The following is a 16,650-nucleotide window of genomic DNA, read 5'->3' on the forward strand; positions in this document are numbered from 1 at the left end:
TTGTAGGGTAGCAAGGGATGAGGAAAATTCATTCGAACCACTGAACCAACTTATAAACTTTCTCAGCAGGAGTCCATTCCTTCATTTAAAATGGGGAAAGAAAAGTACATCCTGACATGTGATATGTGTGCGTGTGTGTGTGTGTGTGTGTGTGTGTCTGTGTGTGTGTGTGTCTGTGTGTGTGTGAAGGGCTGTGATGTGCCCTGGCACTTGTACACTGCAGCTCTCAATTGGTGTTCTTACAAATACATGATGAAGTAACTGTCGATTTAGTAAATATTTCCCTCCATTCTTTTTTTTTTTTCCTCCATTCTTGAAAAGGACCGGCATGTAGCTCTGCTTTCATATACAAAGGGTGATATCAGCAGAAATTTGTTGTCCTGGAATTTTCTTCCAGTTCATTCTACACTTCCAGTTACAAAGATTTCGGGTGCAACATTAGAAATTAGTAAAGAAAGAAAGAAAGAAAAATCTACATGGAAGCCACATTTCTTCATTTTTTCCCCCATTTCTTCATATTTTCCTCTGTGAATAATCAGAGAGTTTGGGAAGGTGCGAAGTGAACTCTACAGGCAGGAGGGCCGCTGGGGAGTCAGTACAGATCCAGTCACATCGCAAATGGGAAAGGGCTGTTGAACTCCTCAGCCTTCCACTGGCCGGTTTCACAAAGTCTTCTTGAGTCTTCCCTTTCCCAGCCTTCTGCACACAGTCTGTTGGCGACTTCACTCCCCAAAACCCTTCAGGAGAAAGCGCCAGCCCTCGGCGTGGTTCTGAGGGGTGCCTGTGATCTGCCCCGCCTACCTCTCCGCCCATTTCCACTCCCCCAGCCTGTCTGTTCTGCGCATCATAAACTACTCTGTTTTGTTTTTTTTAATCGTAAACTGCTCTGATACTTCCCCCAAGAAATGGCACAGCAGGTGACACCGTTCCTTGAGTACACACCACTAAAGACAAGCAGCGACTTTTGCAAACAAAATGTGTGGCTGAGAGCTTGGCTCTTTGCACGGACTCAAAGCCAGCCAAGAGTCCTTGGCCCAAACTGGAGTGTCTCCCCGGGTCTGGGGATGTGGCTCAGGCTGTAGCGCGCTCGCCTGGCATGCGTGCGGCCTGGGTTCGATCCTCAGCACCACATACCAACAAAGATGTTGTGTCCGCCGAGAACTAAAAAATAAATATTAAAAATTCTCTCTCTCTCTCTCTCTCCTCTCTCACTCTCTCTTTAAAAAAATAAAAATAAAAATAAAAACCAAACTGGAGTGTCTCCCTGCGCCGCCACCTGCTGGGGTTGGCCTGCGCCTGCCTGCTGGGCGGGGGATGCCAGGTCCGCGACCTGTAGGTGTGCCTCACGCCTTCTGATACTGGAAGAAGCTCTAAAGGGGCGCGCATCTAGGTGCTGCCGCTGCGTCCACTTTGTACGCAGGTGTCCCGCGCTGCCCACCCAGTCATGTCGTTCCCCCGCCGCGTTTTGCCATCGTGCGCGACCTCTGTCGCCAGTTCTCGGGGGACGTGGTGCTCACCGCGCGCGACGAGGCGCGGGGCCGGGCAGCGGTGCAGCAGCTGCAGGCAGAGGGCTTGAGCCCGCTCTTCCACCAGCTGGACATCGACGACCTGCAGAGCATCCGCGCACTGCGCGACTTCCTGCGCAAGGAGTACGGGGGACTAGATGTGCTGGTCAACAACGCGGGCATTGTCCTCGAGTGTAAGCGGCGGGTGCGCACAGGGGAGTCCTGGCAGGCCGCACCTAGGTCCAGAAAAGCCTCCCTAGAAAGAAGCAACCGAGTCTGGGAGCCATAGGGAAAAGCAGAGCCCCGCAGAGGCTGGCAAAGTGCAGGCCAAATGGACATTGCATTTGCCTGGCTGGGACTCCTGGGGATCTTTCCCAGGTTCTCTTTACACAGTTTTTCTTTTCTTTTTATTCTTTTCATATATACATGACCGTAAAGTGTGTTTTGACATACATCCTTGGAGTTAACTTATTCTAATTAGTATCCCAGTCCTGTGGTTGTATATGATGCGGAGTTACCCTGGTCATGTATTCATATACAAACCCAGGAAAGTTACCTCTGATTCATTCTACTGTCTTTCTCATTCCCATCCTTCCTCCCTTCCCTTCATTGCCCTTTGTCTAATCTAAGGAACTTTTATTCTCTCTCTCTCTCTCTCTCTCTCTCTCTCTCTCTCTCTCTCGTCTTACACACACACACACAACACACACACTGTGTGTTAGCTATCACATATCAGAGAGAATAGTTGGTTTTGGGGGGGATTGGCTTATTTCACTTAGCATATTATCTCCAGTTCCATCCATTTACCTACAAATGCCATAATTTCATTCTTCTTTAAGCCTGAGTAATGTTCCACGGTGTATATGTACTATGGTTTCTTTATCTATTCATCTGTTGAAGAGCTCCTAGGTTGGTTCCATAGCTTAACTATTGTGAACTGAGCTGCTATAAACATTGATTTGGCTGCACCACTGTAGTATGCTGATTTTGAGTCATTTAGGTATATAGCCAGGAGTGGGACAACTGGGTCAAATGGGGGTTCCATTTCAAGCTTTCTGAGAAATCTCCAAACTGCTTTCCAGAGTGGTTGTACCAATTCGTAGTCCCACCAGCAATATATAAGTGTGCCTTTCCTCCGACATCCTCACCAACATTTGCTACATGTATACTTGATAATTGCCATTCTAAACAGATATGGAATTTCAGTGTAATATTAATTCACATTTCTCTAATTGCTAATGACATTAAATAGTTTTTATATATTTGATGACAATTTCTATTGCTTCTTCTGTGAGGTGCCTATTCAGTTCCTTTGCCCATATATTAATTGGGTTATTTGGGGGGTTTGGGGGGGGTGTTAAGTTTTTTTAAGCTTTTTTACATATCCTGGGTATTAATGCTCTATCTGAGGTGCAGGTGGCAAAGATTATCTCCAATTCTGTTCTTGATTGTTTCCTTTGATGTTTACAGTTTTTCTAAGATTGGACATTAGGGCACAGGATGGACTTTTAACTGTTTTTTTTTTTTAAGAGAGAGTGAGAGAGGAGAGAGAGAATTTTTAATATTTATTTTTTTAGTTCTCGGCGGACACAATATCTTTGTTGGTATGTGGTGCTGAGGATCCAACCCGGGCCGCACGCATGCCAGGCGAGCGCGCTACCCGCTTGAGCCACATCCCCAGCCCTTAACTGGTTTTTAATATAGAAAATGCAAGAACAATGCTTACACCAAGATTCTGCATGTGCATACTTGTCTGTGTCTCCCTCATTATTTCATCTGATAAAAATGGTAGAACATCATTGAACAAGGAAATTTGACTTTTTAATACTTATTTTTTAGTTATAGGTGGACACAGTATCTTTATTTTATATTTATGTGGTACTGAGGATAGAACCCAGTGCCTCATACATACTAGGCAAGTGCTGTTCCACTGAGCCACGCGCCAGCCCTGACTTTTGGACATGCTACACAAGACAGAAGATTTTACTTGGAGGGTATCAGATATCCCGTGCACTATTTCTAAGAAATTCTACCCAAGGCAACTGGTTTATTGTGATCTCTAATTTCTTTCTTAAAAGTGACCCATCCACCATCCATTCGAGCAGAACTCACAATGAAAACAAACTTTTTTGGTACCCGGGATGTCTGCACAGAGCTACTCCCTCTCATAAAACCACAAGGTGAGTGGGGTGGGTGATCTGGCCCTGCCCTCCTGCAGTCTCATCTCCTTGCCCCTGGCCTCTCCTGCTGCAGCTGTGCCCCTGCCTTGCTGCGCCTCCACCTGCCAGGTGCAGCTCTACTTCCCCAACCCCCTTCTCCAGTGGCTTGCTGCTCTGTGCACTGTTCTTGCCACACCTGGCTCTTTGGTATCCTCAAGTGTCTGTTCAAAGGTCTCCTCAGAGCAGCTCTTTATTTCTTATTTCCCTCCTACTGACAAAGGCTCTAGGATTCCATTCTGTTCACCCTCATTCAGACTCATGGACTAGGACCACCTCTCAAGACATAGCCCCACTAAACCTGTCACCTGCCCAAAACACTCCCAGACCAACTCACACATATGGATGTTCCTGATCCTCCATAACTCCTGATACCCCCAATCTAAACTGACACTTTCAGAGGATGTCCATCCTTCCTCTAAATCTTCCTGGCCACCCACCATCATGGCCACCCTGGTGGTCACGAGGCTCTGCTCCCACATCAGCAATGCCCATGTGCTAAGATTGTGCCCACTGAGCTGGGCATCATGGCACACCCCTGCAATCCCACCAACTCACGAAGCTGAGGCAAGAGGATTGCAAGTTCAAGGCCCACCTCAGAAAATTACCAAGGCTCTAAGCAATATAGGAAGAACCTGCCTCAAATTTCAAAACCAGAGCTGGTTATGTGGCTCAGTGTTTAAGCACTTCTAGAATAAATCCATGGTATAAAAAAAATTTAAAGTAAAAGGTTGTGCCCACTGAGAATCACCCAAATCCCTCATCCCAGCCCTAAAGGGGCCCTGAGCTGACCATGCACACACCTGCAAACCCTCCTGAGAGGCCTCCCTTCTTGAGTCATGCCCTTTCCCAGGGCTCTGCACAGTGTCTGCTTCAGCTGAAGCTGTGCCAGGCCCTCCCAGACTCCTTCAGGAGACATCCAGGCCCTCAGCATGGTTCACAGTGACCCCGTGATTTGCCCCTGTCTCCCTCCTGGCTCATTTTATCTCCCCATCAAAGTGTTTCATGCTGTGCACGCCACAGACTCTCCTAGTCTTCCACTGAAAACTCCACTCAGGGAGACCCACCTCTCATTAAGGATACACCAGCAGCCAGCCGCCTTGACAACAACGAGATGTGTGGCTTAGAGTTGTCACTTGAGTGTACAGCTTCCTTGCAACTTCTGTGCTCACAGGCACCCTGTGATCCCAGGAGGTTCTTCATGGAAGTTCATTATGCAACCACCCAATGGTCCATGTCCCTTTTTCCTAAAGCTCATACTGGTAGCGCTCTTTCAAATGACAATTTTCTGCTCTAACATTTCAGTAAATTTGGTCTTCACTGTTCTCATGTAGGTTTTATGTTACATGTTAACACAGATGAATGTATGATGGTTTGGAATGTATTTTAGGGAGAGTGGTGAATGTCTCCAGCTTGATGAGTAAGGTCAGCCTTAAAAACTGCAGCCCAGAGCTGCAGCAGAAATTTCAAAGCGAGACCATCACAGAGGAGGAGCTGGTGGGGCTCATGAACAAGTTTGTGGAAGACACAAAGAATGGAGTGCAGAAAAAAGAAGGCTGGCCCAATTCTGCCTATGGAGTGTCCAAGATTGGCGTCACAGTCCTGTCCAGAATCTAAGCCTGGAAACTCAGTGAGCAGCGGAGAGAAGACAAGATCCTGCTGAATGCCTGCTGCCCAGGGTGGGTGAGAACCGACATGACAGGACCCTCGGCCACCAAGAGTCCGGAAGAAGGAGCCGAGACCCCCGTGTACTTGGCCCTTTTGCCCCCAGAGGCAGAGGGGCCTCATGGGCAGTTTGTTCAGGATAAACAAGTTAGTGAGTGGTGAGCTGAACTCACACCTCCACCATGGTCCCCACTTGGTATCCTGCACTGAGGTGACCCAAAGGACATTTATGCTTTCAAAACTATCCTTAGACCAAAAAAAAAAAAAAATCCCACAAGGCATCCTTATCAAGTGCTTAGGGGTCACATGTCACAGGTGGAGCAGGGAAATCACTCAGGCACCACTAATTCCCTGAGGTCTTTTCTGATTCTGACACAGGGAGAGAAAAGTGAAATTCCTGAAAATAACTAATGCAAATGAGAAGGTGAATAAAGGATTCTTGATAAACGTCCACTCTGCAGACTGTTTTCATGATGAAGCAAACTCCATGCCAGGAGCTTGGTCACTGTAAAAGCTAGGTCAAGGGGAGGGAGAGTGGAACTCAGGCGTGGTCAGACCTAGAAGGAGCCAGGCCTTAAACACCTTGCTCTGTGGGCTCTGCAGTCAGTTGCAACTACTCGTCCAACAGGAGAGCAGACACACTTAGAAAAACAAGCATCAGAGTTGGATGTGGCCCCTGGACTATAGCTTCCCCCTCCCCCAGGAAAACACACTACCACCAAGGCAAAGGCAGCTGCCCTGGTGGCTTCCCAAAGCCTTGGTCATTGTGTGAAAACCACCAGCAGCTTGAGAAGAGTGAGAGGGTGCTGTGTGTGTGTGGTCACTTATGACTGAGCTGAGAGAAGTATTATAGAGTCACCTGGATGTGAGTGTTCTGAAGTAGGAATGAAGTATCCCACAACTGTAACATTCCCATGTGTTCCAAGATACAAAGAAGTAGAAGAGCATAACAGGATGTTTGGAATTGCAGACCATAGATGTATATATAGACATTGATACCATTTTTCCACTTTTTTGTTTATTGTGAGCTTGGAAAACTTGAGGAGGGGGAGGGTGTGGCTCGGTGGTAGAAAACTGGCCTAGCATGGGTGAAGTCGTGGGTTCAGGTCCACAGTTCAGTACCACGACAATAAATAAAAATTAGAAATGGAAAAGGAAAGCCCAGGACCTGGCACCTTACTTAGCAGTGGCTCAAGCAGAGTGGCCACACCTTGCTGTGTCTGGGTTTCTTTAACTGTCAACCTCTCACGGGATGACACATCAGTGTAAGTGTTGAAAACGGTGCCTGGCACGTGTACCACAAGGCATGAGCTTTTGTCACACCTGGGATCAGAGCAATGTCACCCCTGGTGGCGGAGAGGAGCCCTTGTTCACTGCCCATTGCCCAGCTGGCTCCAGAGGGCATCAGGAAGTGTCCACTGTCCCTTTCCTCCCACAGCCTGGCTCCATGCTGTCCACGCCTCTACTCTCAGGACTTCTCACTCTGCCCCAGGGGCTGCCATGCCTGGGGACCTGAAGAGGGAGCACCCCTGAGAACCAGCTCTTCTTTTATAAGGGAGGTTTGGGGGCTGGGCTTGTAGCTCAGTGATAGAGCGCTTACCTCGCATGCTTAAGGCCCTGGGTTCTGTCCCCAGCACCACATAAAAATAAGCAAATAAAATAAAGATATTGTGTCCATATACAACCAAAAAAAAGTACTTAAAAAATAAGAGGAAAGTTTGGTTTCCAGGTTTGACCCCTCAACAGGGTTGTTCATTTCCTCCTAGTTTTTTTGTTTTTGTAAACTGACACCAGAACATACACAATGTCTAGGTCAAGACTATAGTGATTCGGGGCTGGGGATGTGGCTCAAGCGGTAGCGCGCTCGCCTGGCATGCGTGTGGCCCGGGTTCGATCCTCAGCACCACATACAAACAAAGATGTTGTGTCTGCCGAGAACTAAAAAAATAAATAAATATTAAAAAATTCTCTCCCCCCCCCCCCCCCCCCCCGTCCTCTCTCACTAAAAAAAAAAAAAAAAAAAAAAAAGACTATAGTGATTCAAGTGCTGGCTTAGAAATGTACATTGAAATGCAAAGCTAAGTCTCCTTAACACCTTAATGACATGCAGCTTCTTCAAGAGCTCTAAAGAAATCATCATCCCATATTCAGGTGCCTGGGCACCTCTGCGGTGGGGGAAAGGACATTCTATCCTACTGCTAAGATCTGTTTTTCAACCTGAGGGGTAAGGTACATGCTGCTAAAATAAATTTTTCAGAAAATGTAAAATTAGATACAAAAATAGCATTTCTGAGAAGTGTGTGTGGTGGTGCACACCTGTTGTGCCACTGCTTGTGTAGGTTCAAAGCTGGAATCTAAGAGTTCAAGACCACATGGGAGCTCGTAAGACCCATTCACAGGGAAAAAGAAAAAGAAAATCAGAAGAGAAAGAGAAACTGAGTCTCATATTGAATATAGGATATGAAGGATCAGGCAGGTGTTACAACCAGCTCACCTGAAAAGCTAAAGGGGCTCAGATTTAAGTGGAATAAGGGAAGTTGAGATGAACTGCAAAAGGAGACCAAACTGGGGTTGGCACCCTGGAGAGGAAGCTGATTATATCTGCTAGACAACGCTGGCAGCACACACACCCCCACTGCAGACAGTTACTAACATGCCCCATATCTCAGAGCGGGCAGAGGGCGCCTGGGGCTCCAACTCTTCCCTCCTTATCCTACACTCTTGATAAGCCCAGAAAACACCAACCCTCCAAAGGAAGCACCACACCCAGCCTGACTGGCAGCAAGACACTGGGGAGGAGGGAATCACAGGGGCTGACTGGGCGCTCTTGACATTTACAATCACAAACCCCACTGGACCTCTGAAGCTGCTAGCCAGTGCTGACTCAATCCCCTGTGCATAGTTTCCCTTTCTGCAATATAACTCTTCTTTTCTCAGGTCTCCCAAAGTAATAGAGGTACATAAACATTCCCTCCCTCATGGGAGCTTTCTGGGAGTTAGTCCTACCTGTAAACACACAAAATTACAAGACATTTTTTAAATATTTGTTTTTTAGCTAAAGGTGGACACAATATCTTTATTTTCATCTACATGTGGACTGAGGATTTATATGTGGCACTGTGGTACAAACCCAGTACCTCACACATGGTAGGTGAGTACTCTACCTCTGAGCCACAACCCAGCCCCACAAGACCTTAGTTGTCTTTTGTTTCCGATTATAGAATAAGGCAGCACTTCATGCCATAAAAAAGAATGAGGGATCCCATGAGCTGAGCAAGGCAGGGTGGTTTTATAAGAATAAAAGCATTGAGGAGCGTGAATTGGTCTTTTGAAACTCTTTTCTCTTTTTGTTCTTTTAAGATGTACACGACAGGAGACTGTATTTTGACGTATTACATATACATGGATCACAACTCTGCATTGTGTAGAACCACAGAATGGGAGGCTACACTCAAAGCCAGTTTTCTTACTCTGGTTCAGGCACAGAGGAGCTTCTTTTGCTTCAAGCACACAAGTTGAGGTGGAGCAACTCCATTCTGGTCTGATCATTTGGCATTTCCAGTCCCAACAAGTCACTGATGTCCGCGTGATCACAGGTTTGGAGAGCTTCCATCATTCTCGCTGAAGAAAATCAACTTCCCGTCAGGACATGGCTCCATGTGGATATTTCATACTTTTTCAGAGGACACAGTGTACCAGGCAGACGACTGTGACTATCAGAGGATCATACCATGAGTTTAAAATCCAGCCATTAGCCAGGGTCTCCCTGAGCCAAATCAAAGAATGAGCCCAATGAGGGTCAAGGCATTTCAACCAAGTCACTGGCTCAATAACTTCTGGCACCTGAGGCTACACAATACCCAGAGGTATTATTCCATGTGCCACAAGGAGTCCCAGCACCTACCCAGGCTCTTCCCTTCTCGGCCAGTAAGTAGCAATTCTGTTATCTGGGATCCTATCACTGGGTTCCTTTAAAACAAGGAGAGAGAACAAACCCGTCTAGGAGGCTGTCTATTGAAGGGCCCTCTTCAACCCTGGAACACAGTGGCAGAAGGGCTGTCGTGAAAGCTAGCCACCAGCTGGACTAACAGATCACTTACGTCATGTCAAGCTTTTTTGACATCCCAGGTCCCCTCTGTCAAGTGACCCGAAGAAGCCACTGAAGTGAAAAGCTAATGACAGCATCTTCCTGCCAAGCGAAAGACGTAGGCATAAGCAAGGAGAGATGAAGAGGCTCACAAAGGGGAGTCTTCTCTGGCCGTCTTGGGGAGAACTGTGCACAGCCTCAGGGAGTCAGCCTCCAGCGGGGTCTGCAGTCCAGTGACTCTGCTCAAGGTGGCATCAGGGTTTTTGTGGAGCTCTCTGTGTGGTTCGCACACCCACCGTGAGACGTGCCCCTGTGCTCCATGTTGCATTGGCCAGCCTCAGCTCCTTGGCCTTCTGTGACAGAGAAGCTCTTCTTCTTAGGGACTCTGTGGGAGAAATCTGTATTGGATGAACCTCAAGAATTCAGGACTCAGTCCAGTCAACAGGCAGATAACAGACTCAAACACAATGAGCAGAGCTAGAGTCTCATGTCAGGTAGCCTTTCTCTAAACATCCTCCAGGCTAAGTTGCTTGCAAAATAAATACAGCTTCATTAGACATGTCCTTATTCCTTCCATAATGCAGCAAGAATAGAGGTGTAACTACCACATTTGATCTTTAAATTTTCTTTGCTGGAACTTCTGAAGGAATCTCAGATTTGGTTTTTTTCAAGTCTTTCAAGGCTTGGAAGCCATAACAAAATTCCAAGTATATCCCATTACAAATGCACCGTTTTTATTAATGTTATGCAAACAACTACATAGCAATTTAAAAAAGAGTCAAAAACAGTTTCCAAAGCTGGGAGGGAAGAGATAGCAAGAAAAAGTGTTTATTTTTCATTCACAAAAGTACAGCCAACATATTTCACATGCTATATACAATCTTCCCTTTATAAAATTCAAAAATTTTTAATATGATCAAAATTACCATCATAAAAAACTAATTTTAGGAAATATTCATCCTCCAAAACAAACAAACCCTTTACCCTTCAGCAATCACTCCCAGTTCCCCTTATTCCTCTCCTCGCTCGAGAGGTCTCATATCTATTTCTACCTCTAAATATTTGCCTGTTCTTAACATTTATGTAAATGAAATCCTATAATAGGTGATGCTGTGTCTGGCTTCTTTTACTTATTTTTTTAAATAAATGATAAAAGAATGCATTACAGTTCTTATTACACATTTTTCATATCTCTGGTTGTATATAAGTAAGTTCAAACCAATTTGTGCCTTCATACATGTACTTTGGATAATGATGTCTATCACATTCCACCATCCTTGCTAATCCCCTTGCCCCTCCCAACCCTACCACCCCTATGCCCTATCAGAGTTATATATTTGCCCATGGTCCCCCTCCCTACCCCACTCTGAGTCATCCCCCTTATATCAGAGAAAACATTCGGCATCTGTTTTTTTTTGTTTGTTTGTTTTTTTGGGATTGGCTAACTTCATTTAGCATTATCTTCTCCAAAGCCACCCATTTACCTGCTAATGTCATTATTTTATTCTCTTTTATTGCTGAGTAAAATTCCATTGTGTATATATGCCACTTTTTTTTTTTATCCATTCATCTACTGAAAGGCATTTGGGCTGGTTCCACAGTTTAGCTCTTGTGAATTGAGCTCTATAAACATTGATGTGGCTGTGTCCCTGTAGTGTGCTGATTTTAAATCCTTTGGGTATAGACTGAGGAGAGGGATAGCTGGTTCAAATGGTAGTTCCATTCCCAGTTTTTCAAGGAATCTCCATTCTGCTTTCCATATTGGCTGCATCAATTTGCAGTCCCACCAGCAGTGTGTGAGTGTACCTTTTCCCCCAAATCCTTGCCAACACTTACTGTTGTTTGTCTTCAGAATAGCTTTCATTCTTACTGGGGTGAGATGATTTCTTAGAGTAGTTTTGATTTGTATTTCTCTAATTGCTAGAAATGATGAACATTTTTTCATATATTTGTTGATTGATGGTATATCTTCTTCTGAAAAATGTATGTTCAGGTCCTTGGCCTGATTGTTTTTTGTTTGTTTGTTTGTTTGTTTGTTTTTTGGTGTTTAGCTTTTTGAGTTTTTGAGTTCTTTGTATACCCTAGAGATTAGTGCTCTATCTGATGTATGAGGGGTAAAAATTTGCTCCCAAAATGTAGAAGTGTAGGCTCTCTATTCAGCTCACTGATTGTTTCTTTTGCTGAGAAGAAGCTTTTTAATTTGAATCCACCCTATTTATTGATGTTGGTTTTAATTCTTGCACCATAGGAGTCTTATTAAGGAAATTGGGGCCTAATCTGACATGATGAATATTGGGCCTACTTTCTCTTCTATTAGACACAGAGTCTCTGGTTTAATTCCTAGGTCCCTGATCCACTTTGATGCTGCAGTGTGGCTGGGCACAAATCATGAGCCACTCAAGCAGGAACAAACTTTATTTCTGAACTTCACCACACACGCCACACTTGCACACGCCACACTTGCACACGCCACACACGCTCCCCGGGAACTCTCCCGAACACCAGGCAGCTCCTCCAGGAACCAACAACCGGAAATCCCTCCTCCGGCACTTCCCCAACCAATGGGAACTCTCCAGGAATCCCCAGGACAACTCCAAAGTAGCAGGCCGAGGCAGACAGCAGGGGTCTAATATTACAATTGACTACACAGCTTAATATAACCATTATCATCTCAATGGCTTTCTGGCCTCACCTCTCAACCACTCTGTTCTGGCAAAAATGCCATGCGTCAGCATCTTGAGTTGAGTTTTTTGTGTGGTGAGAGATAGGGGCTTTAATTTCATTTTGTTGCATATGGATTTCCATTTCTCCCAGCACCATTTATTGAAGAAGCTATCTTTTCTCTAATGCATGTTTTTGGCTCCTTTATCTAATATAAGATAATTGTAATTTTGTGGATTAATCCCTGTGTATTCTGTACCATTGGTCTACCAGTCTGTTTTGGTGCCAATACCATGGTGTTTTGTTACCATTGCTCTGTAGTATAGTGATGTAACCTGCTTCACTCTTCCTGCTAAAGATTGCTTTAGCTATTCTGGGTCTCTTATTTTTCCAGATGAATTTCATGATTGCTTTTTCTATTTCTATGAGGAATGCCATTGGGATTTTGATGAGAATTGCATTAAATCTGTATAGTGCTTTTGGTAATATGGTCATTTTGATAATATTAATTCTGCCTATCCAAGAACAAGGTAGATCTTTCCATCTTCTAAGGGTTTCTTTGATTTCTTTCTTTAGGGTTCTGTAGTTTTCATTGTATAGATCTTTCACCTCTTTTGTTAAGTTGATTCCCAAGTATTTTTTTTCCTGAGGCTATTGTAAATGGGGTAGTTTTCCTCATTTCCCTCTAAAAGGGTTTGTCACTGATGTACAGAAATGCCTTTGATTTATGGATGTCGATTTATATTTATATGCTACTTTGCTGAATTCATTTACTAGTTCTAGCAGTTTTCTGGTGGAGCTTTTTTTGGGTCTTCTAGGTATAGAATCATATCGTCAGCAAATAGTGCTAATTTAAGTTCTTCTTTTCCTATACATATCCCTTTAATTTCTTTCATCTAATTGCTCTGGCCAATGTTTCAAGAACTGTGTTAAATAGAAGTGGTGAAAAGGGCATCCTTGTCTTTTTCCAGTTTTTTGAGGGAATGCCTTCAATTTTTCTCCATTTAGAATGATGTGTGCCTGGGACTTAGCATAGATAGCCTTTATGATGTTGAGATATGTTCCTATTATCCCTAATTTTTCTAGTGTTTTGAACATGAAGCAGTGCAGTATTTTGTCAAATGCTTTTTCCATGTCTATTGAGATGATCGTATGATTCTTTGAGTCTATTGATGTGATGAATTACATTTATTGATTTCCATATGTTGAACCAACTTGCATCCCTGGAATGAATCCCACTTGATTGTGGTGCACTATCTTTTTGATAGGTTTTTGTATTCAATTTGTCAGAATTTTATTGAGAATTTTTGCATCTATGTTCATTAGAGATATTGGTCTGAAGTTTTCTTTCTTTGATGTGTCTTTGCCTGCTTTTGGAATCAGGGTGATATTGGCCTCAGAATGAGTTTGGAAGTGCTGCCTCTTTTTCTATTTTCTGAAATAAATTAAAGAGTATTGGTATTAGTTCTTCTTTGAAGGTCTTGTAGAACTTGGCTGTGTATCCGTCTGGTCCTGGGTTTTCTTGGTTGGTAGGCTTCTGATGGTGTCTTCTATTTTGTTGCTTGAAATTGATCTTTTTCAATTGTGTATATCATCCTGATTCAATTTGGACAAATCATGTGACTCTAGAAATTTGTCAATACCTTTGATATTTTCTATTTTATTGGAGTACAAGTTTTCAAAATTATTTTGTTTCAATTTCATTGATTTCAGCTCTAATTTTAATTATTTCTTGCCTTCTACTGCTTTTTCTGTTGATTTGTTCTTCTTTTTCTAGGGCTTTGAAATGCAATGTTATGATCTAATAAAATACATGGTAGTATCTCTACTTTGTGTATTTTCAAAGAGTTGCTTTGTGTCATAGTATATGGTCTATTTTAGAGAAGGATCCATGTGCTGCCAAGAAGAAAGTGTATCTGCTTGATGCAGGTTGAAATATTCTATATATTTCAATTAAGTCAAAGTTATTCATTGTATTATTGAGATCTATAGTTTCTTTATTTAACTTTATTTTTTTAAAGAGAGAGGGAGAGAGAGGGAGAGAGACAGAGAATTTTAATATTTATTTTTTACTATTTGGCGGACACAACATCTTTGTGGTATGATTTTTCCCAACCTTTCACCTTCAATCTGTGTGTGTCTTTTGCTATCAGATGAGTCTCCTGGAGGCAGCATATTTTTGGGTCTTTTTTTAAAAAATATAATCTGCTAGCCTATGTCTTTTGTTTGGTGAATTTAAGCCATGAACGTTCAGGGTTATTATCGAGACATGTCTTGTATTCCCAGCCTTATTTGTTTATTTTTGTTATTTAACTTGACTTGATTTTTCTCTTTGATTAGTTTTTCCTTTAGGGTACTACCTCCCTCTGCTGATTTTTATTGTTGTTTTTCGTTTCCTCTTCATGGAGTATTTTGCCAAGGATGTTTTATAGTGCCAGTTTTCTAGCTATCAATTCTTTTAACTTTTGTTTTTCATGGAACTTTTGTTTTTTATTTCATTGTCAAATCTAAGGCTTAATTTTGCTGGATACAAGATTCTTGGTTGGCACCCATTTTCTTTCAGAAATTGATATATGTTGTTCCAGGATCTTCTAGCTTTCAGGGTCTGTGTTGAAAAATTTGTCGTTATCCCAATTGGTTTTCCCCTATATGTAATCTGATTCCTTTCTCTCATGGCTTTTAAAATTCTCTCCTTATTCTATATGATGGGTATTTTTATTATGATGTGACTTGGTGTGGATCTGTTGTGGTTTTGTACATTCGGTGTCCTGTAGGCTTCTTGAATTTGGATTTACAATTCATTCTTCATGTTTGGAAAATGTTCTGATAATATTTCATTGACTAGATTGTTCATTCCTTTGGTTCAGACCTCTAGGCCTTACTCTATCCCAATAACTCTTAAATTTGGTCATTTTATGCTATCCCACGTTATCATGTTTGGTCGACGATCTTTTGAAGATTATATATTTTGTCTTCATTGTCTGATGTCCTATCTTCCAGGTAGACTACTCTGTTGGTGATGCTTTCATTTGAGCTTTTAATTTGGTTTATTGTTTCTTTCATTTCAAGGATTTATGTTTGGTTTTTTGTTTTTGTTTTGTTGTTGTTGTTTTGTTTTGTTTTGTTTTGTTTTTGAGAACGTCTGTCTCCTTATTGAGGTGATCTTTTGCTTTCTGTATTTGTTTATGTAGCTCCTTGTCAAAGTGACATTTCACTGCCTGTATTTGCTCTTTTATATCTTCCTTGAGTTCACAGAACATTTTAACCATGTACATCCTGAACTTTTTCTGTGTAATTTCTTCTTCTATAGTTGCCAATGATTCTAATGATGTGTTGTCTTGATTTGTTTGTGGCACTTTCTTCCCTTGTCTTTACAAGTTGCTCATGTGTCTTCCTTTCCAGTTCTGTGGGTCCGGGGTGTTATCATTTTTACCCTATAGGTTTGCAGCACTCCTTTGTGGGGAAGTACAATGTTAACAGATCCCAATGTCAACAACATGCCACCTATGAACAATTTGTTGTTATTAAGATGTTTACAGTTTAGTCTCAATGTATAGAAATGTTGGATGCAATTATTATCTATAATACAATCAATAGTTTTGTAAAAGGGTTTACAGTTTCTGATGGTGGACAATAAACTGGGGATGAGGCATAGGACGATATGCTGAGGAGGTTGGATGTGAGGATATAGAGTTAATATGTCTCAGGAAATGTGAAAGAGAAATCTAATGAAGAGGGTTAGTAGCAAGAGAATAGAGAGGAACTAATTTAGGGTAGACAAGTACCTGGGAAGACAGTAGAGTAGAGAAAACAAACACACATATGTATTTAGAAAAATACAGGAAGTTAAAATAGTAAAATTTGGAGGGGGAAAAAATGAAAGAACAAAAAAGAGAAGGAAAGAAAAGGCATATACAACAACTCTATGTTATATTATTCAGATGACTCAGTCCTCAAAATCCTATTTCCTGCAAAGTCTTGGTTTCACATATGTTGGGGATGTGAGGGCCAGAGGATAGAGGGGTAGAAGAAAAAGAGAAAGAAGAAAAAAGGCTCAAAGAAAGAAACCAGGGATGTTGCTAGTTTTAGAGATCCATAGCTTTTCTGCTTCCCTTCTCATCCAATAGGTGAGGTTGTCTGTTGTGAGCTGGTGACTCTGCCCTCAGGATGGTGGAGGTAACCAAGGAGGGAAGGCTGGTCCTGCTGCAGGACACCTGGAAGCAAGGAGTGGGACCCGCCGTCCCTGCAGGGAGACTGCAGGGAGACTATCCCTCACGGGTCTCTTTTGGGGACCGCTCAAACGACTTGAGCATCCGGTACTATCTCCCTATCTTGTCTGGAGATTTTCCAGTTCCTGGTCTCTCTGTTAGGCTCCAAACGTTAGCCAGTCTCCCTCTCCCTTAGTAGTTCCCAATTGAGAAAGCTGTCACATAGGGCTCCTGTGGGCGGCATTCTGGTTGCACTGCCCACCTGCCCACCTGAGAGCTGTTTGTGTTGGTAGTTACCGTGTTGAATT

General features: G+C 43.0%; 1 pseudogene across 1 annotated transcript; it reads left to right on the forward strand.

Moving 5' to 3' along the window:
• The first annotated feature begins 1,374 nt into the window (after positions 1 to 1,374).
• On the forward strand, positions 1,375 to 5,833 carry LOC144375761 (carbonyl reductase [NADPH] 1-like; annotated as a pseudogene). Its single transcript, XR_013435650.1, has 3 exons — positions 1,375 to 1,699; positions 3,584 to 3,685; positions 5,112 to 5,833. The product of XR_013435650.1 is annotated as a carbonyl reductase [NADPH] 1-like (transcript).
• The last annotated feature ends 10,817 nt before the right edge of the window (positions 5,834 to 16,650 follow it).

The sequence above is a fragment of the Ictidomys tridecemlineatus genome, chromosome 3 (assembly GCF_052094955.1).
Source record: "Ictidomys tridecemlineatus isolate mIctTri1 chromosome 3, mIctTri1.hap1, whole genome shotgun sequence".
NCBI lineage: Eukaryota > Metazoa > Chordata > Mammalia > Rodentia > Sciuridae > Ictidomys > Ictidomys tridecemlineatus.